We start from the raw sequence: 27,254 nt of genomic DNA, 5'->3' as shown, positions 1-27,254 counted from the left end.
CTCAGGTTTAAACGCTGATCCCCTGGAGACCTGAGACCTTTTAGTAGCAGGTGAGGATATGTTTCATATACCATTTCTATTACAGTATCCAAGAACTCACTCTATAGACCAGAATCCCATCTACATGCTTCATACTGATACTGTCTTCTATTTAACTTATCAGGCAAAAGTTTCTTAAGCAGCAAGGGGCCATTAAGGAAAGCAAACAACATAAACCAAAATAAATTGACTTACTTAGCTCCAAGAGGACATGACTGGGTTCTGTCTTACTCACTGCAGTATCCCAACACCTAGTATAGAATGTGTCTGGCAAACATTCTGTATCACCTAAATACTTGTGAAAATGAATAAGTGTTGTACAAATATACCATATGTGTATCTTGGAGTGTTAAGGATATATATAATCTCAGAAACGGGTTGAAGTAATTGTGCAAGAAAGTTCTAGAAAGTCTCCCAAAATATCTTTGTGACCCTGGGCAAGTTATTTAACTTGTCTAGCTTTGGTCTCAATTGAAAAAAATGGGGAGACAATAGTCACCTCAAAAATTTGTTATTAAATGAGAATGAAAAGCGAAACTCTCAGCAAAAACTTGGCACACAGTAAGTCAAAAAATCTTCCACATTATTGCTATTATTGTTGCTCTTTGAAAATATTCCTTAACTGAGGGGGGAATATCCAACTGTAAGAAAAATCTTCATTTCTTGTTGAATATGCATCTAACTAAAAAATGCAAAGCTCAGAACACTCAGAACTCAGTGCCAAGGGCATGTCTCTACTAGCCTCCACTAGATGGTGACAATTTGGGTGTGGAATTCCCAAGACAGAAAAAGTTCATACATATTTTTTAACCCAAAGGGATTCAAACAGTAAAGAAGTGCACTAATCACTGAAAAGGTTGGAAAGACAAACTCCCCACTCTGTAGATCTAAAAAGGAAGTAAACACCTTCAATGTGGTTAAATTGAACTGGGTAATCTTCCCCGCCTCTGTAGAGAGCACAAACAACCCCAGTTAGCAAGAGCAACAGAGCCCTGCACGCTGCCTGCCATCGAGAAAAAATTCTGTGGCAACAGCAACATTAGGCCTCTTTGCTGAAAGATGAATTTCCCTTGAACCAGCCAAATACTTGATTTTGATGCCTCTTTTCTCCTGAGTCTTACAGTCCCCATTACCATCTGCCCTCCCAATCCCGTTACAGGTAACTTTTTCCACTTTGGCAGCTGCACAGCCACCATCGTGCGGGACAGTCAGACTCACACTAATATTTGGAGTCTCTAAAAACCAGTCTCTAAAAAAGGAAGTCTATATGTATGCCCACAAAAAAAAAAAAAATTCAGACAGGAAGTGTGGCTTTGATGAGTTTCAGCCCAGATAATAAGAAAAGTTTTTTAGATTAAAGAGCGGATGAGAGGCACAGGGGCTCCAGAAGGCTCACGCATACGCACAGGCGACTCCACAATTTCCTCAGGAAATCCACCTCCGCTAAGTCTGCCCTGCCCAGCGCAGGACCTGCAGCTTTACTCGGAGGGAAGGAAAGAGTAACAGTAATAAAAAGAGGGCCTCCGCCTACCCCTCTGTACCGACCCGATAAAGAGCGCTGGCCCTCTTGGCTCTGCCCGGAGTGCGGGCACCGAGTGCCCGACCTCCGGTCAGCCGTCCGGTCCCCTCTCAGCCCGGTACACCTCACACCGCCACCCCGCAGTCCCGCCGGACCCCGCCGGGCCGAGCCAAGCCGGCGCGGGGCTACCGCCGGTGCCGCTCACAACCCGGGTGACAGCAGGCCGTCGCGGGGAGCAGACGGTCAGGGCTCCCACCAGCTTCCATCCGGGCGGTGCGCGCCCACCCGCGCCCCTGACAGCCGGCCAGGCGCGCCAGCGACACAATGCCGGCCCCGGCCACTGTGACAACTCACCCGGGAGCGGCGCGGAGACCTCCGGGAGGGGGACACTCGCAGCTTCCGCGCCGCGGGATCCACTCCGTCGCTGCGCGAGCCTGCAACCCTTTCGGGTCTCGGCGAGGCCCCGCGTGCCCTTGTCTAGCTTGCGCTGGCCGGCGCTGCGGGAGGAGGAGGCAGGCGAGAGGGAGGGAGGCAACGAGGCGGTCGCCGGCTCCGGAGAATGGAACGCGGCGGCGGCGGCGGCGGCGGCGCCAGCGTCACTGACCCAGCTGTACCGCGCGGGCGGGGGAGGCCCCGCGGAGGGAGGAGGGAAAGGGGCGGGGAGGGGGCGGAGCCAGGCGCGCACGCAACAAGCGCCGGCGTCGCGCCGCCGCGACCGACCAGCGAAGAGGCTTCGCACGCACGCGTCGCCAGCCGGGTCTGACGCCCCACGGGAGGCGAGACGGCGATGGGGGTGCCTTAAAGGGACAGTTCCTCTGAGTGAGCTGGTGTGGACCATCTGTAGTAACTACTCGGACTGCACAGAGTTTGCAGTGCGCTCTCCAGTTGTTGTACTGTTATTATTATTTAGGTGTTATTTTACATTATTGAATTATTTCAATAATTGAATAATCATTTGCAAAGAAGTGAGCTGCTCTCGGTTTACAAGACTTTTACGCATGTTGCCTTGTTAGCTCGCCTGACCAATCTCTGAAGCAGGTTATTATCCCCTATTAAAGCAGTACTCCTTAAACTCTGGTGAGCAGCCTGCTAACCTCAAAATTGCCTCAAGCGGTGGGTGGGTGTGGAAATACAGATGGGGAACCACCTCCAGTTATTCTGATTCAATAAATCTGGGGTCAGCCTCACGCTTCTCTTTTAATGAGCAAGTGATCTCTCAGGCATATTAAAAGCACGCGATGGATCTCAAGGTTAAGGAAACTGAAATTCAGAGCAAAGACTGGCAGAGCCACGGCTAGAACCCCACCATGCTCCTAGCTATTTTTCCCCTCCCGAGCCTTGCCTCCTAGGGCTACTCCAGCAAATCCTATGTGAGCAGTTGGTGCACTGTAAGGCTACGTCATGTGGTGGTGACTTCTCACTACAGATGCTTCTTGGGCTTATGTGTTTACAAGGCTTCAGGCACCTTGAGGTCAGGGAGTATGACAAACTTATCTTTTGCCTGAGGCCCTTGAACCTTGCCTCTCAGAGGTGCTTCATAAATGTCGAAGTGGAGGCTGGGATTGTGGCTCAGTGGCAGAATGCTTGCCTTGCATATATGAGGCACTGGGTTGGATCCTCGGCACCACATAAAAATAAATAGATAAATAAAAAGTATTGTGTCCATCTACAACTAAAAATATATAAATATATATTTTTTAAATGTTGAGGTGGCACTCCACCTTGAAAAGCAGTGGCAGAGGCCACATTAAACTCCACACACTTATGCCTTTACTGCATCTTGGATCAGGCAGGCCTATCCTCCCAGATGTGTTTGTTTTTTCCTCTTCCCCTTGTAGTGCTGAGGATGGAAACCAAAGTTTCTCGCATACTCTGGAAGTACTCTACCACTAAGCTACACCCCCAGGCCCGAAATTTTTATTTTTTTCTTTTGCCAGATGCCCTTTGGCAAGAATACAACACCTCAAGGCCTCTGAGAAAGGCTTTCAGGCTGTGAATCAACAGGGTATATCTTTGAAGAAGCTCAAACAAAGCAAGCACACACACACACACATTCCCAAGAGAGCCCTTGCCTGGGCCCCACAGCAACCTGAAGCAAGTTGCTACCTTTCTCTTAGGACGGTCCTTGCTCTGCCTTCTTTCTTCTTGTCTTCCTTGGGGAAGATGAACACCCTCCTTTCCTGCTCATTTCCTCCCTCTAGTGGAGCTAACTGCCCAGACCATCAGGGGGTTGAAAAGCAAATATCAGAATTAAGCTCAGCAAAACCTGTGCCCAGGCTGGAACAGTTCAGGGCCAGGGCCCATGCAAGGTTCAGGAAAGGAATAAGGACAAAGGAAACAAGGGGAAAGGGTGGAAGAATAAGTGAAGAAGACAAATGGAGAAGAGAAAAAAAAAGAGGAAAGAGAAAAAAGTAGGCATCAACATGCAGGTCAGATTATTTAGGAAAACAGCTAATTCCCTGACTCTGCACCACAGTCAGTTTGACCACTAACAGGTGACTTCATGCAAAACCTGCAAGATGGCTTCTGAGACCCTATTAAATAGCTGTTAATCACTACTTAAAATCCTCCCCTGAAACCCAGGCCCACAGGATGAAATCAAACTCCCCAGCAGGAGGAAGGAGGATCACAGTTCAAGGCCAGCTTGAGCAATTTAATGAGACCCTGTCTTAGGAAAAAAAAAAGAGGGTAGGTGGGGTGTCAGGATGTAGCTCAATGGGAGAGTGCCCCTGGGTTCAATCCCTAGTACCACAAACTCCCCAGCTAGGACCAAGAGACCAGTGCTAACCAAGATCTGGCCTAAATCCTCCCTTCCCTCCACATACCCAGATTCCAGCCTCCCCACACCACTTACTGGTCTCTAACAAGCCACTGTTGTCACATCTCAGAGCCTGTGCCCAGCTGTTCCCTCTTCTTGGAATGCCCTCTCTACTTACCAAAAGGAGTGGTACTTTGGTTAAGCCTCACACTTCAGTGTGCATTTCCTTTTGTTCTCCCTTGTCAGCATCAGGGTGAGTCTCTACTCCCTCAGTATACACTGGCACACCAGCCTCTTCCCTGCCCTTTGCCCCTCTTGCCTGAGGTTCCACTTGCCCCCTTATAAACCAAGGCCAAAGTCCTTTCTGCTTATGGGGCCTTGCTCTTCTCATCTGCAAAATGGGGATGGTACTTCCTAAACCAGAATAATATAATTTTTATCCCATTGAAGAGATATCCCAAGCTGAGTGTTAAGAATAATTTGATTTAGATATTCTGAAGTGAGAGGAAACTGTTGTTTTTCTCTTTTTACAGTGCTAGGGATAGAACCCTGGCCTCACGCATGCTAGGCAAGTGCTCTACCACTTAGCTAAGAAGCACTCCACCACTGAGCTACATTTCCAGCCCTGATTTTTTTTAATTAAAAAAAAAAATGGGGACTGGGGATGTGGCTCAAGCGGTAGCACGCTCGCCTGGCATGCGTGCGGCCCGGGTTAGATCCTCAGCACCACATACAAAGATGTTGTGTCCGCCAATAACTAAAAATAAATATTAAAAATTATCTCTCTCCCTCTCTCTCTCTTTAAAAAATAAAAATAAAAAATGGTCTAAAATCTTTAAAACTATTTTTAAAGCACAACAATTTTACTGAAATATAACTAACATGCCACCAGACCACAGTTTAAATGTACAATTATTCATTTACAGTGTACAATTTGCCAGCACAATTTGGCACACAACTATAATCCCAGCAGTTCAGGAGACTGAGGCATAAAGTTCACAAGTTCGAGGCCAGCCTTGTGAACTTAACAAGATCTATCTCCAAATAAAGATAGAAAGGGCTGGAGATGGAGCTCAGTGATATAAAGCACTTGCCTAGCATGTGTGAGGTCCTGGGTTCAATTACCCTTCCCCAAAGAAAAATGTACAATTCAATGGTTTATAGTATATTTCCAGTGTTGTACAACCATTGCAAAAAGAAACTGTAGGAGATTCTTCCTTCTTCTTCTCTACCTTCCACTTCCTACCATTCCAATTAATAATCTACTTTCTATCTCTATAGATTTACCTATTCTGAGCACTTTGTATAAATTGAAGCATACAATATGTAGCTACATAATTGATTTTTGGCAGGGGGTACTAGGGATTGAACCCAGGGGGGTTTAAACATCAAGCCACATCCCCAGCCCTTTTATTTGTTTGTTTATTTGTTTGTTTTGAGACAGGGTAATGCCTTATTATTTAGATCTCAATAAATTGCTGAGGCTGACTTTGAACTTGGGATCCTCCTGCCTCAACCTCCCTATCACTGGGATTCCAGCATGCACCACCAAACCCTGCTTGATTTTTTTGTTTGTTTTGTTTTGTTTTCTGTTAGTTATACCTAGTAATGAATTTTAAGACCAGAGCTAATATTTTTAAGAATTTTTTAAAGTTGTCATTGCATATAATACCTTTATTTTATTTATTTATTTTTCATGTGGTGCTAAGGAACAAACCCAGTGCCTCACACATGCTAGGCGATCACTCTACCACTGAGCCACAACCCCAGCCCCAAAACTAATTTTTTTTTTTTTACTTATTTATTTAGACTTTGCTTTACTGTGAAAGGATTTAAGATGCCTGAACTTTGATACAATTTTTTTTTTCTTTGACAGTACTGGGGATTACCCTGGGCCTATGAGGAGTAGACAAGAGTGCTAGGTAAGCCCTCTACCACTGAGCTACACCCACAGCCCCCAGTACAAATCTGAAGGCTCACAATCTAAGCACAGGAGAACACCAGAGGAGTTAGCCTATCCCTGGCTGGGAGCAAGTAGAGGAACCAACCATCCCAGTTTGACTGGGATGAAAGGGTCCTAGGGATGTGGGACTTCAGTCTCAGCAAACTAGGATGAGTTGGTCCCTCCTGTAGGAAGTCAGGAGGCAGGGTGTGCTTCTTCATCCCCTGAGAATCTAATAAGGAGCATGCGTGCTTTACCACCTACAAGCAGGACGGAGGAGTTTGATTCCTTGAGAAATGAGGGAGAGAAAAGAATAAATATGTGGTACCTCTGTTGCTATGCTTATTACATATAATAATCTATAGAGTACCTACTGTGTGCCAAGTACTTGGTAGGAACTTAATCTCTGTAACCTCTGTTTTGGCAAAAATCCTCCATGTTAAGTATCATCAACACCAATTCACATGGGAGGCTCAGAGAGGTGTTTGTGACTTATCAAAAACCACATAGCAGGTATGTTGCAAAACCAGAATTGATTCTTGTTTGTCTGTACTAAAGGTCACACTTACTCAAATAAACCACATAGCCCCTCCTATTTCCAACAAAAATCGCAAGAATAACCCAAATTTTCCTTATGTTTCTCTTGATCTCCCTGAAAGTGCTTTTTTCGACTATCTGCTTGTTTGATCCCCCAAATGAGGAGACATTATGACCCCTCAATTTTACCTATAAGGAAGTCAAGGCACTGAGCAGGTAACTGGCTTGTGTGATCTCACCAGGAATTAGCATGAGTTTCTCTTTCAGTTCAAGATTCCTTGGGCAGCCCTCAAAGTAAACTCAATTGACCCCAGGGAGGTAGAAGTATTCAGTCCACCCTTCCCATTAAGCAAGTCAGAGTCCACCATGGGTGGGCCGGGCGGGGCTTAGTCAGCCGGAGTTCAGGGGCAGCTCCCTCTCCAGAAGAGGAAGATCCTAAGCTCAGGCAGTTACCGGAATCTTCCAGCCAGCATCATCAACAAGGTACCAATCCTTAGAGCTGGTCAAGAACCTGTGAGACCCTGTGATTTGGGAGGCTGAAGCAGGAGGGTTGCAAGTTCAAAGTCAGCCTCAGCAACATAGGTAGCAACTTAGGGAGACCCTATCTCCCCACCCCTGCAAAAAAAGTTGGATGGGTTCAATCCCTAGTTAAAAAAAAAAAAAAAAAAAAACCTGGGGGCCAGCCAAACGGGTCACCTTTGCACAAGGGCTGGGCTCTGGAAAATGTGCACTGGAGGCTGCGCAGTCTGCAGGTGTGGGTGAGAGGGCAACCCAACTCCTTCTGCTCTTCTGAAGCACTCAAACATCTTTGGCAACAGGTTCATCCCACACACAGTCCAGGTAAGCTGGGTAAGCGTGTTGGCCCCGTTTTTTATATGAGGGAAAGCCAAGATGGAAAAGGAACAGCCATCTGCTGTGTCCCCAGGTGGTGACCCAGTAGGAGAAGATCGCCAGATGCTCTGGCTACACGCACACATGCACACACACCTGGGGGCCAGCCAAACTGATTACCTTTGCACCAGGGCTGGGCAGGGACTCTGAGAGACAGCCTGGGTGAAAGGATGAAGGAACTATGGGCAGCTAATGACCTGAGACCTTTCTTGACACAGTCAGAAACTCACCCCACAGCTCCAGAGCCTAGGACACCGCAGTCCCTTGGTGACTGTCTTCTTCAGAGTTGCCCTGATGGCTCATTTTCCTGTGATTTAATGGTGAGAAGAGGGCGGCATGATTGGTACTGCTAGCTCTGAGCAGTTGGTGAATGGAGGAGTGGGGAGGCCTCCTCCTTCAGACTATGAGAGGAAACTGGGGCCACCATGCCTCACAAGGGCTCTTGGCTCCAGGACCTGTTGGCTGGCCCAGGAGGGTCAGGTCCCTTTTTGGCTGGTTAAGAGTATTTTGAAGATGTGATGATAAGACCTAAGTGTAGCTTTATTCTCAGCCATGTTAATCAGCACCCCAACAAAGAGATGCCATTATATTAAGTACATGTTGTCTGCCAGGCACTGTGCTAATGACTTTATACACATGATCTCATGTAACTCTTGCAATAATCTATAAAATAGGTCATGCAGGTGCAGTGGTGCATGCTTGTAATCCCAACAACTCAGAAGGCTGAGGCAGAAAGATCACAAGTTCAAAGCCAGCTTCTGCAACATAGTGAGACCCTAAGTTGACTCTGAGGTTGACTCCAAATAAAACATTTTAAAAATGGGCGGAGGGCAGAGGGGCTCAGTGGTAAGTGCCTCTGGGTTCAATCTCTGGTATCAAAAAACAAATAAGCAAACAAAAAAAAAAACAAACGATGATTGTTTTTGATACAATTACCTCCATCTTACCATCTTATAGATAGGGAAACTGAGGTACAAAGGTTAAAAATAAGATTGAGGCCACAATTACTGAGTAACAGAGCCATTCCTGACTATGATTTGCACTGCAAAAAAAAAAAATGTGATTTTTTTTTGTTTTGTTTTGTAATCCTGGGGATTGAACCTAGGACTTTATGCATGCTACACAAATGCTCTACTATTTGAGTTACACCCCAACCTACAAATGTGATTTAAAAAAAAAAAACAAAAACAGGAGGTTACCTGCAGTAGTATTTTGGAAGCTGCTTCTACCATCTCTCAAGAACCAGTTGTTGGATCCAGGTACAGTAGTGAAAATTTAAAGCCAGCCTCAGCAAAAGTGAGGTGCTGGGGATGTGGCTCAGTGGTTGAGTGCCCATGAGTTTAATCCCCAGTGTACAAAAATGAAAAAAAAAAAAAAAAAAAAAAAGAACCAATTGTTGGGCTAGAGTTATATTTCAGGAGCAGGCACTGGGTTGAATCCCCAACACCACCAAAAATTTTTTAAAAAGAACCAAACTTCCAAGATCTTTGTGAGCTGTTTGTTAAACACAGCCTTCATTAAAAAATTAAATTGTTGTCAGCGTGATGGCTCATCCCTATAATTCCAGCTGTTTGGGAGACTGAGGCAGGAGGATCTCAAGTTTGAGGCCAGCCTCAGCAACTTAGTTAAGACCCTGTCTACAAATTTGAAAATAAAATTCTTTAAAAAATTGATACAAATAGAATTAAATAAATTTTTTAAATAGTCTTTTTTTTTAAGAGAGAACGAGAGAGAGAGAGAGAAGGGGAGAGAGAGAGAGAGAATTTTTAATATTAACTTTTTAGTTTTTGGCGGACACAACATCTTTGTTTGTATGTGGTGCTGAGGATCGAACCCGGGCCGCACGCATGCCAGGCAAGTGCGCTACCATTTGAGCCACATCCCCAGCCCATAAATTTTAATTTTAAAATAATAAATACTCAAAACGTATCACTTCCTAATTATTTTACTGCATTGTGTGTGTGTGTGTGTGTGTTTCTGGGGATAGAAGCCATGGCCTTGCACATGCCATACAAGTACTCTACCACTGAGCCACATCTCCATCCCTTATTTTTTATTTTGAGACAGGGTCTCATTAAGTTACCAAGGCTGGCCTTGAATTCACTTCAGCCTCCAGAATAGCTGGAATTATAAGTATGCACCACCACCTGGTTCCCTAACCCTTTTTTATTTATTTATTTATTTTTAAATTTTGAGACAGGGTCTTACTGAATTGTGTAGACTGACCTTGAATTTGTGATCCTCCTACTTCATCCTCCCATGTGTCTGGGTTTAAAAATGGCTATGTTGTGCTATTATATGTTACATCTATTTTTAGGTTTTTAAGTTATCTACATCTATTTTTTGTTTTGTTTTGTACTGGGGATTGAACCCAGGAGTGCTTAACCACTGATCCAGTCCTTTTTTCTTTCTCATATTGGGACAATGTCTCACTAAATTGCTTAGGGTCTCGTTGAGTTGCTGACCTTGAACTTGGAATCCTCCTGCCTCAGCCAAGGATTACAGGCTTGTGGGACCACACCCAGCTCTACATCTATTTTATCTGTATGCTAGGAATACTGTAGATAGTAATATTATGGTACTGAGCATCTCTTCCCAACTCCACATTCAGTAACATCAGGTTGACAGCCTAGAAGTATGTACACCACAGAAACTACCAAATGCGGGCTGGGGATGTGGCTCAAGCCGTGGAGTGCTCGCTGTGCATGCAGCCCGAGTTCGATCCTCAGCACCACATACAAGCAAAGATGTTGTGTCCGCGGAGAACTAAAAATTCTCACTCTCTCTTTTTAAAAAAAAGAAACTACCAAATGCTATAAATCAGCCTCCACCCTCGAACAACTTGTTAAACATTCACAAGGAAATATGAAACATTTACAACTGGAGACTGAAAGCTTCCCAGGGTGCATCTGCAGACACCCATGTGCAGGAATAGTAGAAGAGGTGAACCCAGCACCAGTGGCCCTGGGCTAGCTGAACTCTACCAGCAAGGTCATGGTGGATTACCTCCCCCACCCCTGCCAAGGCATCCATACCCCGAGTCTGTCCATGCAACAGGAAAGGTAAGTCCACAGACTCCAGAGGAAATGTCTTGATGTTTTTATTTGTGAAAACTAGAGATGAAAAAGGGAAAGAAGGGGGTGGGGAGGGTTCTCGTGAAAAGCAAAAGATCAGTAGAATAGAAGAAAGGGACCAGGGGTTGGGAGGAAGAAAGGAACCCAGGAAGTGCTAGGGAGTGATATTGGCCAAATTATATTGATCTATTGTGTACATGTACTAATATGTAACAACAAATCCCACAATTCTGTACAACTCTATTGCACCAATAAGATAAACGTAGAGAAAAAAAAATAGCTAAAAGAATAGGTTTAAAATTTTCAGCATAAAAAAATGTATATGTGAGGTGACATGACAGATTCATTGATTGGCCTAAATTAATAATTTTACATTTTGTAAAAACATATAAAACATAGTATTTGGGGCTGGGAATGTGGCTCAGGCGGTAGCGTGCTCGTTTGGCATGCGTGCGGCCCAGGGTTCGATCCTCAGCACCACATACCAACAAAGATGTTGTGTCCGCCGAGAACTAAAAGATAAATATTAAAAAAATTCTCTCTCTCTCTCTCTCTCTCTCTCTCTCTCCTCTCACTCTCTCTTTAAAAAAAATAGTATTTTATACCACAAATATATGTGATTTTAATTTTCAATTAAAAATATTTTTTCTAATTATTTATTAATTGCTTTCTATACCTAGTTTATTTATAAAGACTCCAATCAAGGATCATATTGCAAAAAAATAAAATTTCTGAAAGGACAGAAATGAGGATTTAGCGATCAATGGGTCGAGTATCAGTTTGGGAAGATTAAAAGTTTTGGAGGTGAAAGATACTGATAGTTGCATAATAATGTGAAAAACTTAAATCCACTGAACTGTACACTTAAAATGGTTAAAATGTTAAATTTTATATTATCCACATTTTACCACAGTAAAGGGAAAACACACACATGCACACACAAAGAAAAAAATAAATGTTTGATATTGGGTCCATTGAGATGCAGTATAAAGACTTTTTTTTTTTTTTAATGGCAGTGCTAGGGATTGAACCCAATAGCACAAAATCAGTGAGCTACATCCCTAGCCTTTTTTGTTTTTACTTATTTATTTATTTATTCATTCATTCATTTAGTTTTGATATAGGGTCTCACTAAATTGCCAAGGTTGTCCTCAAACTTTGGATCCTCCTGCCTCAGCCTCGAGTCTCTGGCCCCACCAGATTGCAGGCCTGTGCCACCAAGCCCGGCTTTTGTTATATTCTCATTTCCCCCAATAGAGTTGTATCTTGATACCAGGGGACATGAAGGTGCACCAGTCCGGGAGGAAGCCTGCCCGGAAGAAGCAGCGGCTAGTCCCGGTGCCTTGTGAATGCCTGACCTCTAGTGGTGAGCCTGAGAATGCAGGCCATTGCCCTCAGGCCCATGGCAAGATTGTCTTCAACCTCTTCCTCCACAGGGCACAGCCACAGTGCGCCCAGTCACGGAGTGTAGGATCACAGGGACAACTCTTGTGGGATAGACAAATGGGCCATGGACAGAAGCACTTCCTTCAAATCATAGGGTTTCAACCATTGTCTCGGAACCTGTCTGTGCTCCCTTTGGACAGCAAATATTTGATGACACCCCTCTTACTACCATGAAATGAAGATCATAGATAAAATAAAAACTGCTTACACGATTTTTAGAAATCAAGAAATGAATGCATATGCTCACCAAAAGACATATGCAAGAATGGTTATAGCATTGTTATTCATAACAGCTAAAACCTGGAGATACCCCCAAATGTCCACTTATGGTAGAGTGGATAGATTGTGGTATATCCATACAATGAAGTAGTACGCAGCAGGTAAGAATGAATAAACTTCCAATTTGCACAACAATATGAATGAACCTCATAAATAGAATTCTGAAAGAAGCCAGACATACACAAAAATAATGTACTACATGTTTCCATTGTAAGCCAAGAAATATATATGAGGCTAAAGTAAAAGCAGACAGTTTTATTTGGGTGCAGATTAGATTTGCAAATCGGGAACACAGTCAAGTGCGTCACAAAGGATAAATAGAGCTGAGCTTCTATAACAAAAATGAGCATTCTTTGGGGAAGATAAGCAGGACTGAGCTATGTTCAGTTTGGAAACCAGGGTTTAAGTCCTTGAAATGTCCCAATCAAGAAGCAAACTGGCTAATCTAATACTTAGCAGGTTTTTAAGCATCTGGTTCTAGAAAATTGTTCCGTCTGGGAGATTCAGATTCTGACAATAGGTTTATGTGGCAATTTATCCCTATCAGAAAAATCTTTACGGCTTAGAAAAGAATATTTTTCTCTCTCTTTGACCATTCTGCAACCATTTTGATTTTTATGTTGTCATCATTTATCTCAAGGTAAAAGGTAGGCAAAGTTAACGTGTTAGAAGTCAGGATAGTAGCTACCTTCAGAAGGATCTGTGGCTGGGAAATGGACTTCCAGGGATCCTCCTATTTCAGCCTCCTGCATAGCCAAGATTATAGGTGTGTGCCCCCACACTCCATGTGTTTTGCTTCTTGATCTGAGTGCTAGTTACGAGGTATGTTTGTTTGGGGAAAAGTTTGAAAAGCTGTACATTTATGATTTGCATATTTTTTAAAAGTATATAATTATTCAACAAAAAATTTATACAAAACCAATCAACACAATGCTCTAACTGCATTGGGCAATGTCATTGCAGGTTTGGTAAAATTCTGAAATACTGAGTTCTCTGTAAAGTGCTAAAAGTGTAGCACACTTTCTGCAGTTTACATGTGTTAGATAAAAATTACAGGAAGCGGGTGCTGGGATTGTGGCTCAGAGGTAGAACGCTCGCCCAGCATGTGTGAGGCACTGGGTTCGATCCTCAGCACCACATAAAAGTAAAATAAAGCTATTGTGTCCACCTATAACTAAAAATAAATATTTTTTAAAAATTACAGGGGGAGAAAAAAAAAATTACAGGGGGAGGGATCAGGTTCCATGAAGCACACTTCTAATCCCAGTGATTGGGGAGGCTGAGACAGGAGAACTGCAAGTTTGAGGCCAGTCTCAACAACTTAGATCGTGCCTCAAAAATAAAAAATATAAAAAATATAAAAAATAAAAGGGGCTGGGGATGTAGATCAATGGTAAAGTTCCCCTGGGTTCAATCCCTGGTTCCAAAAAAAGAAAAGAAAAGAAAATTACAAGGAGCTACTGTTTTAGATTAAGCTCCTACACTGGGTCCCAATAGACCAGACTAAAAAAATGGAGTCACTCAAGCTATTGCTTTATATCTTTGGGCTTAATCCTCAGCGGGTGGTGGTGGGGGGATCAATTGGCATGACAATTAAGTTCCTTCTGCTTTAATCCTCAGACAGACCCACACAAAAGTAACCTGATGTTACCCCATCAGTTATTTTTCTCTTCTTCTGTCTCCCTGCCCCTGCCTTACCAGAAAAGCAACTTTGAAATGATGGATTCACTTTTTGTTTTGTTTCTGCTTTCTTTAGCTCTTTCCTTCTCAAAACTCAACTTTCTCTGTTCTCAAATAGAGCCCTTATTCTATTTGATGAAGGGTAGCCTGTTTCTAGACTTGAAAATAAAGCCAATTAATTTTTTACACCAAATCGTTTATGATTTTTTTTCTTCCTTTGATGTGTGGTAGTTGTATTTTGGATCTTAAGAGGGTTCGCAGGGATGATTCTACATAAACATCCAGTGTGGACATGCAGAAATCTGAAACGGATGGTTCTTTCCTGGGTAGGGCTCACCTGTCTCCTGCAGGCCTAGTCCTCCTTCCATTTGTGAAAGGGGGATGGCAGGGGTACCTGCTGGGTAAGGCTGTCATGAAGATTAAATGAGCTCATTCATTAAAATGCTCAGATCAGTGCCTAGCACACCATGAACACAAAATCAGTGCGGAATACTCTTTGTATCTCTCTGGACCCCACCCTCTAAATGCCAAGAGTGCCCGCATCATCAACAATCAAAAACTTTCCCACAGATGTCCAAACAACCTGTAGGGGTGACACGGAGGTCTGTCTGGTCACCCCTGGATGACCAGAGCTGACTGTCGGTAGCAGAACCCTGCAAACCTTCATGCACAAGAACAGCTGAGGATGGCTTTTGTTCCACATCCTGCTCTCAAGTTGCTAAGCGGGGAGACAAAGGAGTCCACAGATTAAAAACAATGCCACAGAAAAGTATTGACACAGCCCAGGGACAGCAGAATGGCTATCTCAGGCCCCAGCCTCCAGCAGAGGGCTTTGATCTGCTTTGTGGCTTGTTGTAATTTTTTTTTTTTAATTTGTTGGCCAGTCTTTGAAAAATCAGATGATTTCATATAGTAAAACCTAGATTTTCTTCTTCTCTGTAAAAACCCAAAGCTTTGTCAACAGCAGGCCTGAATTTGTATGGTCAGGAGTCCTGTGTTGGCCACAGCCCCTACTTGACCTTAGGCTACTTTTCCTAACAGCTTGGAGCCCTGTTACAAGTCTGTCTGCTGATAGCTGTGGAATCTGAGAAAACCCGGCAGCTTTGGGAGGAACAGATAAGTGGGGCTTAATAAGGTGGGAAAAGACTGGCGTGTTTAAAGGCCCATACCATTCAAGATGAGGCTTGCCTGAGGACCAGTTCCTCACACAGGCCTGCTGCAGCAGGAGGAGGCCTGGGAACTGCAGGGAGACAGACCAGAGCCTGAAAGTTCCCAGCTCTGCCCAGGATGGTGGCATACACATAAAAAACCCAGTGATTCTGGAGGCTGAGGCAGGAGGATCACAAGTTTGAAGCCAGCCTCAGCAATTTAGTGAGGCTCTCAGTAAATTAGAGATACCCTGTCTCAAAAAAAAAAAAAAAAAAAAAAAAAAAAAAAAGAAGAAGAAGAAGAAAGAAAGAAAAAAGTTCCCAGCTCTGACACCAGCCTGCTCTGCTCTGCATGCTTGCTTGACGTCAGTATGAGTTCAACGTCCGGGCACCAGGGCTGAGGTGCTGTGGCACACAGTTCACAGGTCCTTATACCCAGGGCCTGCCTATCCTATGCCTGGGAGGGCCTGAGGAGAAGACTAAGAAACATAAAAAAGTAGTAGGAACAACGTGGTCCTCAGGGTTCCTGTAGGGCTGGCCTACCATTACCTTCCTGAAAAAGCAGAAGAGGTCTCCTCTAAATGTCTGAAATTTATTATTATTATTATTATGTACCAGGTTGAACCTGGGGCACTTTACCACTAAGCTACATCCCCACCCCTTTTTAAAAATACTTTATTTAGAGACAGGGCCTTGGTGAGTTGCTTAGGGCCTCCCTAAGTTGCTGAGGCTGGCTTTGAACTTGCTATCCTCCTGCCTCAGCCTCCCGAGTCACTGGGATTACTAGTGTGCACCAGGTGCATGGCCGAAATTTATCATTAGAGATTTGCATCCCCTAGCCTACTGCTTCTCAAAGTTTCTAGTGCTCAGGAATCACTTGGGGATCTTGTTAAAATGTAGGTTCTGATGGAGTAGGTCTAGGCTGGAGCCTGAAGGTTGTTTCTTAAAAAGACTACCAGGCATGCCACCATCCAGTGGGGCAGGTGTATAACAAGACCCTAGAGCAAAGTTTCTCAATTAGGGCCTGCTGACATTTTGGACTGGCTGAGTCCTAGTGGGAGCAATTCTGTGCATGGTAATATATTTAGCTGCATCCTGGGCCTCTATCTGCCAGATGCCCTACTTGCGGGGCGGGACATGGGGAGCCAGTAGACAGGCAAAATCCGCCATTGAAAGGATTTTAGAGGAACTCTGAAATATAGATGTCTATGAGTTTCCCTGGCACTTTGAGAGACTTCAAGCTACGGGTGGAGGCTTAACCACATAATTTATAGGGACTGGTACAAAATAAAAATGTGGTGCCCTTGTTCAAAGAGCAGGAAATGGTGCCATTAAGTTAGAATATAAAGAGTTTTTGCCTTTAAAAATATTTTTCCTGGGCTGGGGCTGTAGCTCAGTGGCAGACCGCCTGCCTAGCATGCGTGAGGCACTGGGTTGGATCCTCAGCACCACATAAAAATAAACAAATAAAATAAAGGCATTCTGTCCATCTACAACTACAAAAAAAAATTTAAAAAATATATTTTTCCTAGCCGGGTACGGTGGCGCATGCCTGTAATCCCACCGACTTAGGAGGTTGAGACAGGAGGATCACAAGTTCAAAGCTAGCCTGAGCAACTTATGAGGCCCTAAGCAACTCAGTGAGACCCTGTCTCAAATTAAAACATAGAAAGGGTTGGGGATGTGGTTTAATGGTTAAGTCCCCCTGGGTTCAATCCCTGGTATCAAAAAAAAAAAAAAAAACCTACTTATAAAATGTGACAGGGGGCTGGGGATGTGGCTCAAGCGGTAGCGCGCTCGACTAGCATGCCTGCGGCCCGGGTTCGATCCTCAGCACCACATACAAACTGCTGAGAACTAAGAAAAAATAAATAAATGTTAAAAATTCTCTCTCTCTCTGTCCCCCCCCCTCTCACTTTCTCTTTAAAAAATAAATAAATAAAATAAAATAAAATATGACAGGGATAATAGTTTTACATGAGTAACAATGTAAACTTACAGATTGCATGAAAGTACTTTTGATTTCTTAGGAAAATATTCTTTTCCATTGAATGCATTCACCTTTAAATTTACTTTCTCTTTCTAAATCTATGAATATTTGTTGTAATTTTGCAGCACTTTTCAAAACCAAAGATTCTAAACTCTTTGAAGAGTTTTAATAATGTTCACATATACACTTATTTTGTAATAACTCACTAATAACATTTACTGCCTCAGGAACAGCAATTCCTTTCCTGGAACTTAGACCTGAGTTATTTATACAGCCAGGGACAGAGAAGCAGACTTCCTATTGGGGTCCCAGAGCTGCCCCCTGTGTAGCCCCACTCCTGTGGTTGCTGCCGCTGTCTCAGTAGCAAGGCCCAATGTGGGCCCAGCAGTGCTTCAGACTGCGACAGGCATGCCTATGCGTGTGTGCCACCTGGCACTGTGTTCCTGGTGCCTGCCCCATCCTGCATGTATCCCATGTCTTATCTCCGCTGCATTGACCTGTCTCCAAGAAAATGGTTAAGAATTTCAAGATGACAAAAAAAAAAGAATTTCAAGATGGAGACAGACAGCCAAGCTGGCAAGGTCCTTCTGAACTCAAGATCTTTTACAACTACTCAGGGCAGATGCCCAGGAAGCTGGCTCAGTGCTAGGGAATAATAGGCAGCACGTGAGATGGGGCCTAGAGCAGATAGCATAAGTATCCCCTGGCCTCTTAGAGGTGACAGGAAGTGGCTGGGTTCAGTGATACATGCCTGTAATTCCAGCTACTCAGGAGGCAAAGGCAGGAGGATCACAAGTTCAAGGCCAGACTCAGCAACTTAGCAAGACACTGTCTCAAATTAAAAATGTTTTAAAAAGAAAAAGACTAGAGACATAGCCCAAGTCCTAGGTTAGATCTCAGTACCACCAAAATTAAATAAATAAAATAAAAAGGTCAAAGACATGTAGAAAGGGGGATTAGAGGTCTCTAAAGGCCAAGTGTCACATCGGCAGAATCTCCTGCACAATTCCACAGGGCTGCTGCTCTGCACCCTACTCTCCATCTGTATTTCTTTTTTTTTTTGTACTGGGGATTGAACCCACAGTCGTTTAACCACTGAGCCACATCCCTGGCCCTTTTTAATATTTTATTTAGAGACAGGGTTTTGCCGAATTGCTTAGGACCTCACTAAGTTGCTGAGGCTGGCTTTGAACTTGAGATCCTCCTACTTCAGCCCCCCTGAGGGGGGGGGGATTATAGGTGTGTACCACTGTGTGGCACCTCTGCATCTCTTTGTGACCAAAAGCCTGTCCGCAGGGACTGCTGATTCCCACAGTTACTTAGGTAGTGCCAGCTACAGACCCCTACTGTCACCTGTAGCTCCCTGCACACTCTGTCCTTGATGCTCTCACACTGAGGCTTTTCCTGAATTCACTCCAACTTCTTCCTCCTCTGGCTCTCCCAACCATCCCCAGTCGTGCCTGCCACAGCCCTACGCAGATTGTTTGGGGACAGGCCCAGATCTTCTTTGGTGGTAAGAAATCCTTTCAGAGAAAAATTAATTTCAGGGGAACAGAAAGATGAAAACCCTTCTCCCAAAGGCCAAGAATAAATGGAAAAAACATGGTAAAGGGACACTGGCCTCCAAAGGCAAAAATACCTATTGAAGCCTTCAGTGAAATCCAAGCCCATGGCCTCTCAACAGCTTGCAGGAATGTCTTTGCAGCTTCTGAAGTCACCACCCAAGAACAAGCAGGATCTAGAGCTGAGCTGAACAATGACAGCTGAGAGCATTTGCTCAGCTAATGAAACATCTCAGCCCCAGACATACATTGTCGGTGACGACTGTGGGGCCGTGGCTTCTAATAAATGACATGTGTGTGTGCAAGATCTTAGTTAAAAGAACATTTTACATTTGGAGCAACCATGGGACACAGGAACTACTAGCTCTACTTTAGCAACAGGACCTGGGTGCTCAGAAAAGTCAAGTAAGTGGGTCAAGGTCACTAGCTGGTAAGTGTTAGAGTGAGGATTCAAATCCATGTCTGCTTAGCTGCCAATCCAAAGCTCTTCTCCACACTGTGGCATAAGGAGTTCTCTTCCGAAAGAGACCTTTAAGCAGGACAGTGAAATCAACCAACTGTGTCCAACTTGTCCTTTTAAGTTTCCTGGCCTCTCTTTTTTAAAATTTTGTAGTGATGGGGATCAGCCCAGGGCCACAAGCATGTTAGGCAAGCACTCTACCTACCCCTGAACTAGAGTCCAGCCCCGGGCCTTTCATTTTCACTCATTTTTCCTTGCTCTGATGCAGTTACTCGGGGCTTGGAATTAGCCACTGTTGATTCCAGGTGTGCCTGTGGAGACAGATGTCTTACCTCTCTGGTTCCTCCAATCACCTGTACCAGGATGCAGTAAGAGCAGCTCTGCCTGAACAGCTGGGCTCTCTGTGCATTTCTGGGGCCTCCATTATTGCTGCCATTTCTCAAGTCCTGAAGTCTTTGCAAATTTCAGGCATTCAGTTGTATTTTTCTGAAAACAGGGAGGCCGGTGTAAAGCTGGGAGAGGGAGGACCATGCATAAAGCATTCTATGGGTGAGGCTTCAGGAAGTTGGCTCTGTGTCCTTTCTTCAACGCTTGAAAGAACTCACTGTGATTCCCAGTCCCCTGGGGCAATCAGTGGGATCCCCTGGAAATCCCTGACAGCTCATCCTTCCTTAGCCATCCATCAGTGCAATGTCTACAGATCTTTGTTCAGTGATCTTGGAGCCACCCAAATCCCACTCTATGCCTGCTGCTTGCCCTGCTCTCTGAATGCCTTCGATCCCCAGCAACATCTGCTCCAGAGGCTTAATCCAGCATTTGCAAAATTTCCCTTCCAAAATCTCTGGCCTGGCACCACTCCCAGCCCCAGTGAGCAAAGAGCTGCAGCATTTATGTGGCTTTTCCAGCAATGGCTTTGTATGGTCTGAGGAACAGCTTTGATCTCCATGTTGCTGGGGAGGGCCAAGAATGGAGGAAGGAGGCGTGCAGATGAGAAGAAAGGAAGGCCTGCACACGCTTGCTCCCGCTCCAGACCTTCCACCCAGCACCCGAAGGCTCTGTACAGCCTTGGGGTGATGACAGGCGTGATTTACACGTTTAACATTCAACTTTGACACTAACCCTCAGGCAGAAATTGTGGTCAGTTCAAGCAGTATATTGTGTTAAATTGGAGTTAAGGAGTGAGTGTCTTCAAGTGCACCTTTCTATCTTTTGGAGTTAGGAAGTATTTATGAATGCACCTTTCCATCTAGCTTATGGGGCATTTAAATATTTCGTGATGGTATTAATAAAGACACTGTTTCTACAGTACAGCAGTCTGAGCTCGTCATGGATTATTCTAAAGTTTTCCTCTATAACGTGCATCAGAAGAGGACAAGGCTTTTTTGACAGTTGATGACATGGATGCTTAAAACGAAGCAGCAATTTGGCTGGGATGTGGCTCAGTGGGAGAGCGCTTGCAGGGTACACTGGGGGATAAGGACACCTGGGTTCCATCCTTAGCACTGCAAAAAAAAAGAAAACACAAAAAACAAACAAAAACCCCACAAGAAGAAGTAATTTGACAAAGGTCAAGGTAATTTTGCAGAGAAAACTACATTATTAATAATGCAATGGCTAGGCACAGAGGCACTGATCTGTAATCCCAGTGACTTGGGAGGCTGAGAGCGGCGAGGATCTTAAGATCAAGGCCAGCCTTTTGTATGTGGTGCTGAGGATCGAACCCAGGCCGCATGCATGACAGGCGAGCGCGACCGCTTGAGCCACATCCCCAGCTCTAGTGAAACCCTTTCTCAAAATAAAAAATGAAAAGGGCTGGGGATGTGGCTCAATGGTCGAGTGCCCCTGATTTCAATCCCCAGAACCACAAAAACAAGAAGGCAAGCAAAGAGCACCTGACGAAGTCTCCAAGGGCCCATAGAACAATTTATCAAACTCAAGGACCCAAGTTCCCTCTGGGTTGCTCTGGCCTCAGAACCCAACAGCTGGAACTCCAGACCCTTTCCCCTACTCCCAGCCCTCAAAAGCCTTTATACTTGTCTCCCAGTGGGCCCCTGAGGCCTTTCTAGAAACACTGAGTATTCACCTTGTGAAACTAGCCTAGAATCTCTTGGCTTCTGCTCTGTGTGCACCAGAGCATGCTGGCTGCTGACCACATTTCCCCTGAGGATCTTTGTGCAGTGGGGCAGAAAGTAGGTGAGAAATCAGGGTGGGGAGATCTCAAAGGCTTCCCAGAGTTCTGGTCTACCTCCTCCTGCCCTTCCCCCTTATTCTGTAGGCAAAGAACTCTTGGGTCCACATCTGCTCTTGGAAACAATCTAGGAGGCTCCCAGGCAGATTCAAGGCCTTGCCTGTAAAGGTTATGGCCAAAATAACCCTTGTTACCACTCTCCTATAAAGTACAGGAACAAGACCTGCTACGTAGTTGCAGAGTCCAGAAAAAATAAAATTATGGGGTCTTTGTTAAAAAATTATTAAGAATTTCAAGATGGAGCCAGGCATGGTGATGCACACTTAAAATCCCAGCAACTCAGAGGCTAAGGCAGGAGGATCACAAGTTTGAGGTCATCCTCAGGACCTTGGCAAGACCCTTAGCAACTTAGCAAGATCTTGTCTCAAAAAAAAAAAAAAATGCACTCTACTCTCATGAATATCTAAAAAGAACAAATAAAAAATAATAATAATGACTGGGATGTAGTTCAGCGGTAGAGCACCCCTGGGTTCAATCCTCAGCACCAAACATAAAAAAAAAAAAAAAGAAAAGAAAAGAAAAGTTCAAGATGGAAAAGCAGAACACTAAATTAAGCTCAAAGGTATTAAACTCAGAGTCCCATGAAACTGCACAGGCCTGGGGCTCCTGAAGGCAACCCCGGCTGGGACAAAGAGGATCTCTGTACCTCAGAAAGGCCTTCAGAGGTGTCCTGTCCCTCCTACATCACTTGGTGTGGCACTGCTTCCTTTCCAAGCCACACCCCATAGGACTTGCAAGAAGCAGCCTTTGGAAGGAATACCAGAGGCCCCAGGGCCCCGGGAGCCAGTGGAGACTGTGTCATCTCCCAGCCAGTCACATGCATGCAGGTTGCTCTTCAGGTGATCTCTATTCGGCCTTGGGCTCTCAGCCTGGTGTTGGCCCAGCACTGAGGTAATCGAGTGCTTGGGGAGAGCGAGCCCCTCCCCACCCACCAAGGTTCCCTCTGCTCTGCCTGGAGGACTCCTCCCACATTTCCAAACCAGTTTGGAATTTAAAAACAAGAGATCCTCACCAGCTGGCCCAGCTCCTTTTCTGTCAGATCTTCTCAGCACGGTCTGAGGGCTATTCTCTTGCAACTGGTCCCCTCTCCAGGGACAACCACTGTTACCTAGTCGTTATACTTCACAGCAGAAATAACATGACTTTGAGCTGATCTGGATTTTAATTCTGGTTTCACTGATCAGCTGGGTTATAAAAGGGTAGGTGTAAACCAGAGCATGGTTCTGTTAAACAGAATCATTGGTATGTTACACGCATCTTTAAAACACGAGTTAAATTGTCTTTCCTTACCAGGAAATACTATGCATGAGAATACCATGAAAAAGCTCTTTGCATAAGAATAGGAAATGTCTCTAATATTTATTAGCTGAAAAGGAAAAGATGTGTGCTTAAACCATATCAATTTTTGATTTTTAAAAAGGGGGGTTGTGCCAGGTACGGTGGTGCACTCCTGTAATCCCAGCAGCTTGGGAGGCTGAGGCACGAAGATTGAAAGTTCAAAGTCAGCCTTAGCAATGGCGAGTTACAAAGAAACTTAGCAAGACCCTGTTTTTAAATAAAATACAAAATAGGGCTGGGGATGGGGCTCAGTGGTCAATGCCCAGTTCCAGCCCCCCAAAAAAGTAGGGGTTGTATACACATATATCTTCTGTTTGCATTGATTATCTCTAAAAGCACCATCAAGACAATAATGTTGGGCTGGGTGTAGTGGCACAACCTGTAATCCCAGTAGTTTAGTAACTGAGGCAGGAGGATTATAAATTTAAAGCCAGCCTCAGCAATAGCAAGCCCTAAGCAACTTAGCGAGACTGTGTCTCAAACTAAAAAATAAAAAAGGATGGGATGTGGCTCAGTGGTTAAGTGTCCCTGCATTCAATCTCTGATATATATATGTATTTTGGTACTGGAGATTAAACCAAGGAGTGCTTTATCACTGAGCTATATCCCCAGTATTTTTTGTTCTTTTACTTTGAGACAGGGTCTTGTTAAGTTGCTGAGGCTGGTCTCAAACTTGTGATCCTCCTGCCTCAGCCTCCCTAGTTATTAAGATTACAGGCATATGCCACTGTTCCTGCTTAAAAATCCTTTTAATGTAAAAAATAAAATAAAAATCTAAAGAGCATGGATTTTTATATTCTTTAAGCCAGTAATTCCATTCTGGTGGCTTTATCTGAATGCTGCATTTGGAAATATAGACCAAATGATTGGCATGGGATGAACCATTACATATAAGTGATGTCTCATATCAGGGGAACATTTAAACAAACTATGGTAAATTATGTGATGGAATTATGTAATGATATCCTATCAATATCTTAATGAAATGCTTATGATACAATATTAGAAGAGAATGGTATTAAACCAGGTTTGGTAGCTCACATCTGTAATCCCAGCAACTCTGAAGGCTGAGGCAGGAGGATTGCAAGTTCAAATCCTTAACAAGATGATTTCATGGAAATGTTATAAACAATAAAGTGGGATAATAGAAGAGGACACTTCACTGAACGGCCAGGGAGATGTCTTTTGAGGATTGCTCAGCAACTTAGCAAGACCCTGTCTCAAAATAAAAAATAAGAAGAGAACTGGGAATGTGACTCAGGGGCTAAGTGCCCCTGAGTTCAATCCCCAGTGCCCCATCCAGACCCCGCCCCCGCAAATATATATACACATACATACATATATATGATAGTATTTACTTACTTATCAAACATTACATAACTTAGGTTTGTGCAGGCTCTGTTTTTATGTCTACAATTACTATTAGTGCATTTACTCCCAGTAGACACCAACAGTATCCACAAGGGGATAGAGAGATGAGAGACAGGGTCCTTTCTCAGGTCATGCAGGTAACAACAGTACAATCAGGACTGAAGCCCAGGTCAGGTGCTACAGAGCCTATTTCTGACCATTCTCTTCCACTGCTTTTATAGATGTGAAAGTATGTGCACAAGCGCGCGTACACACACACACACACACACACACACACACACCAACACAACTATGTAGATGCACAAAACGATTTTGTGACATTTTGTAAAAAGCCTAGAAATAGTACTGGAAGAAATTCTGCCAAAGTTGTCAGAGATTATCTCTGGATAATGGAATTAAAAGACATTTCTCTTTCTTATACATTTTTCCTATTTTAGGAATTGTCTGCCTGTATTTATCTTATCAAAAGAATAAAAATAAAGAAATATGATCCCCTCTAAGTCCTTCTGGAGGCAGCTGTCATGCTGCCCACCTCTCCGTCTGGAATAAGTGTTTTCTCGGGCCCTCCTGCAATTCTTTTGGTGTAACTGTATAACTTGTCTGTTGGCAGTGCCCAGATCAAGCACCTTTATCCAGGTGAGGGCTGACTAGCAGGAAGAGCAGAGAGCCATCCCCTTCTCCATTACAGATGATTCTTTTTTTTTTAATTTTTATTTTTTTAGTTGTTGATAGACCTTTATTTATTTTTATGTGGTGCTGAGAATCGAACCCAGTGCCTCACACATGCTAGGCGGCGTGCTACCACTTGAACCACATCCCCAGCCCCTACAGATGTTTCTTTGTCAGAGCAAGTTAAAGTCATGGTGCGTTGGCCTGATGAGCTCTAGTCTCTCGTGCGTTCCCAGTTTAGGCAAATCCACAGAGTCCCTTGCTAAGTCCATTGTGGCTCTGAGCTTAAGCATGACTTAATATTGATCTCAATTTCTTAGGACTCTGCGTAGAGACCCAGGTCACTCAGAACCCCTTAAGCCTTAAACCACTTAGTCCTTTGTCTCTCAAAGATGCCAATGCTGATCTTGTCTAAGGGCCTTCCCCAGATCTGCCCCAACAAGGCTCCTTGAGGCCACAGGATCAATTCCTGAGAGACATCTCCCTGGCCATTGAGTGAAGTGCCTTCTTGTATTATCCCACTTTATTCTTTATAACATTTCCACAAAATCATCTTTTTAATTTTTTGACTTCATTCTTCTCATTTTCCTCACTTGAATGTAAGTTCCATGAGAGCAGGACCTTGTCTATTCTGCCTCAGAGACTTCTAGCCCTTGGAAGGAGCTCAGTAAATGTTGGATGGATAGGTGGGTAGATGAGTGGGTGAATGGGTGGGTAGGGGATGGACAGTTAGATTGGTGGATGATTGATTGATGGATTGATGGATGGATAGATGAATGGATGGATGGAGGGTGGGTAGATAAGGCAATGAGTGGGTGAATGAGTAGGTGGGTGGGTGGGTGCATGGAGTTTGTCAGTGCAAGTGAACAGCTATAGGTGATTTTCCAAGCCCTTCTCACTACGTACTAGCTATGTGACATTGGGCATGTTGCTGAACTCCTCTGTTTCCTCTTCTGTTAATCAGAGACTATAATCTTTCCTACTTCTTCGGGTGATATCATAAGAATTAAATTTTAAAAAAGCATATGGCAAAGTGAAGAGTGCCTGACATATGGATGCTAGGTAAAATTATTTTTATCTTTCTGCCCAGACTAGTGTCATCTCTGATCACCTTATCTTTAACCAAGTTGTGATAAAAACTCCTAAACAGCATAGCATTTGGGACAGCTCTGTCACTAGATGCAACACTATATGGCGACAGTCTGGGCACATGCTCTCCCATACCATCCATAAAGGGGATCCGGGCTCTTGCCTGTGATTGCTCCGATCTTCCAGACGAGCAAAGAGGACAAAATAAAAGCAGCCTGGCTCTGTTCTTGGTGGTCCCTTCTTTTCCTTTTGAGAACCACAGACCCTCTGCTGGCTGACCACACCCAGGGCTGACATCAGGTTCATCCTTTGCCCTTGACTGGGCTGGGTCCTATTGCCCAGCAATAGAATACCTCCCTGATCGGGGCCCTGACCTCTGGCCATGCCAAAGCAGGAAGAGCAGGCTCAGACTGTGGCCTGATATCTCTGGTGGGGAGAGGCTAAGGAGTGCCGTGATATGGGAAGAGAAGAAAAATCACAGCACAGGGCAGAAGGTTGTGCTGAGAAGATAGTAGAGCCAGCAAAACATTAGCCAGAAAGCACCCGAGATTCTCAGTGTCTAGAATCTGTTCTTTGGAGATAGTTTGTCTCTACACACCTTGAGTAGAAGGCAAGTGTTTTAGTCGGCTGTTTCACTAAAAGACCTGAACAGAACCACTGTAGAGGAGGAAAAGTTTATTTGGGGGCTCACAGTTTGAGAGGTCTCAATCCACAAACAGCAGGCCCCATTCCCTCAGGGCTTGAGGTGAGGCTGAACGTTGTGGTGGAAGAGTGTGGCGAGGGAGGCCGCTCACATGATGATCAGTAAGCAGAGAGAGAGAGAGAGAGAGAGAGAGAGAGAGAGATATGTCCACATGCCAAATACAAATGTATACCCCAAAGCCAGGCCCCCAATGCCCACCTCCTCCAGTCACACCCCACCCGCCTTCAATTAATCCCCTTAGGAGAGTAATTCATTGATTGGGTTAAGACTCTCACAACCCGATCATTTCTCCTCTAAACCTTCTTGAATTGTCTCACCTGAGTTCTTGAGGTGAGACAAACCATAACTGCAAGTGCTCCTTGAAGGAACCACATGTCTCCACTGTCATTTTGAGCAGCTTTCTTGGGTGAGAAGATTCATTCCTGCATCCATTTGAGAAGGAATGGTTCCTCCCCAGAGGGGCTGGGCCAGAAGGTTTGGGAGATGAGGCCCCGTAGAACTCCGTGGCAGG

General features: G+C 44.4%; 1 protein-coding gene across 2 annotated transcripts in view; it reads right to left on the bottom strand.

Annotated features, from left to right (window-relative positions):
- Susd6 (sushi domain containing 6) overlaps positions 1 to 3,683 on the bottom strand; it is a 102,873-nt gene extending 99,190 nt beyond the window's left edge. Inside the window, exon 1 of one of the 2 annotated variants that reach the window (XM_078050124.1) lies at positions 3,665 to 3,683. The gene's annotated coding sequence lies outside the window, so the exon portion shown is untranslated. Of the gene's footprint in view, positions 1 to 1,912; positions 2,050 to 3,664 lie in introns of those variants that run through there. The other variant, XM_005322837.4, reaches the window with a different exon arrangement.
- Between the last annotated feature and the right edge of the window lie 23,571 nt (positions 3,684 to 27,254).

The sequence above is a fragment of the Ictidomys tridecemlineatus genome, chromosome 5, assembly GCF_052094955.1.
Source record: "Ictidomys tridecemlineatus isolate mIctTri1 chromosome 5, mIctTri1.hap1, whole genome shotgun sequence".
Lineage (NCBI taxonomy): Eukaryota > Metazoa > Chordata > Mammalia > Rodentia > Sciuridae > Ictidomys > Ictidomys tridecemlineatus.
Note: the sequence above shows the minus strand (reverse complement) of the source record. Positions and strands in the feature narration are given on the sequence as shown.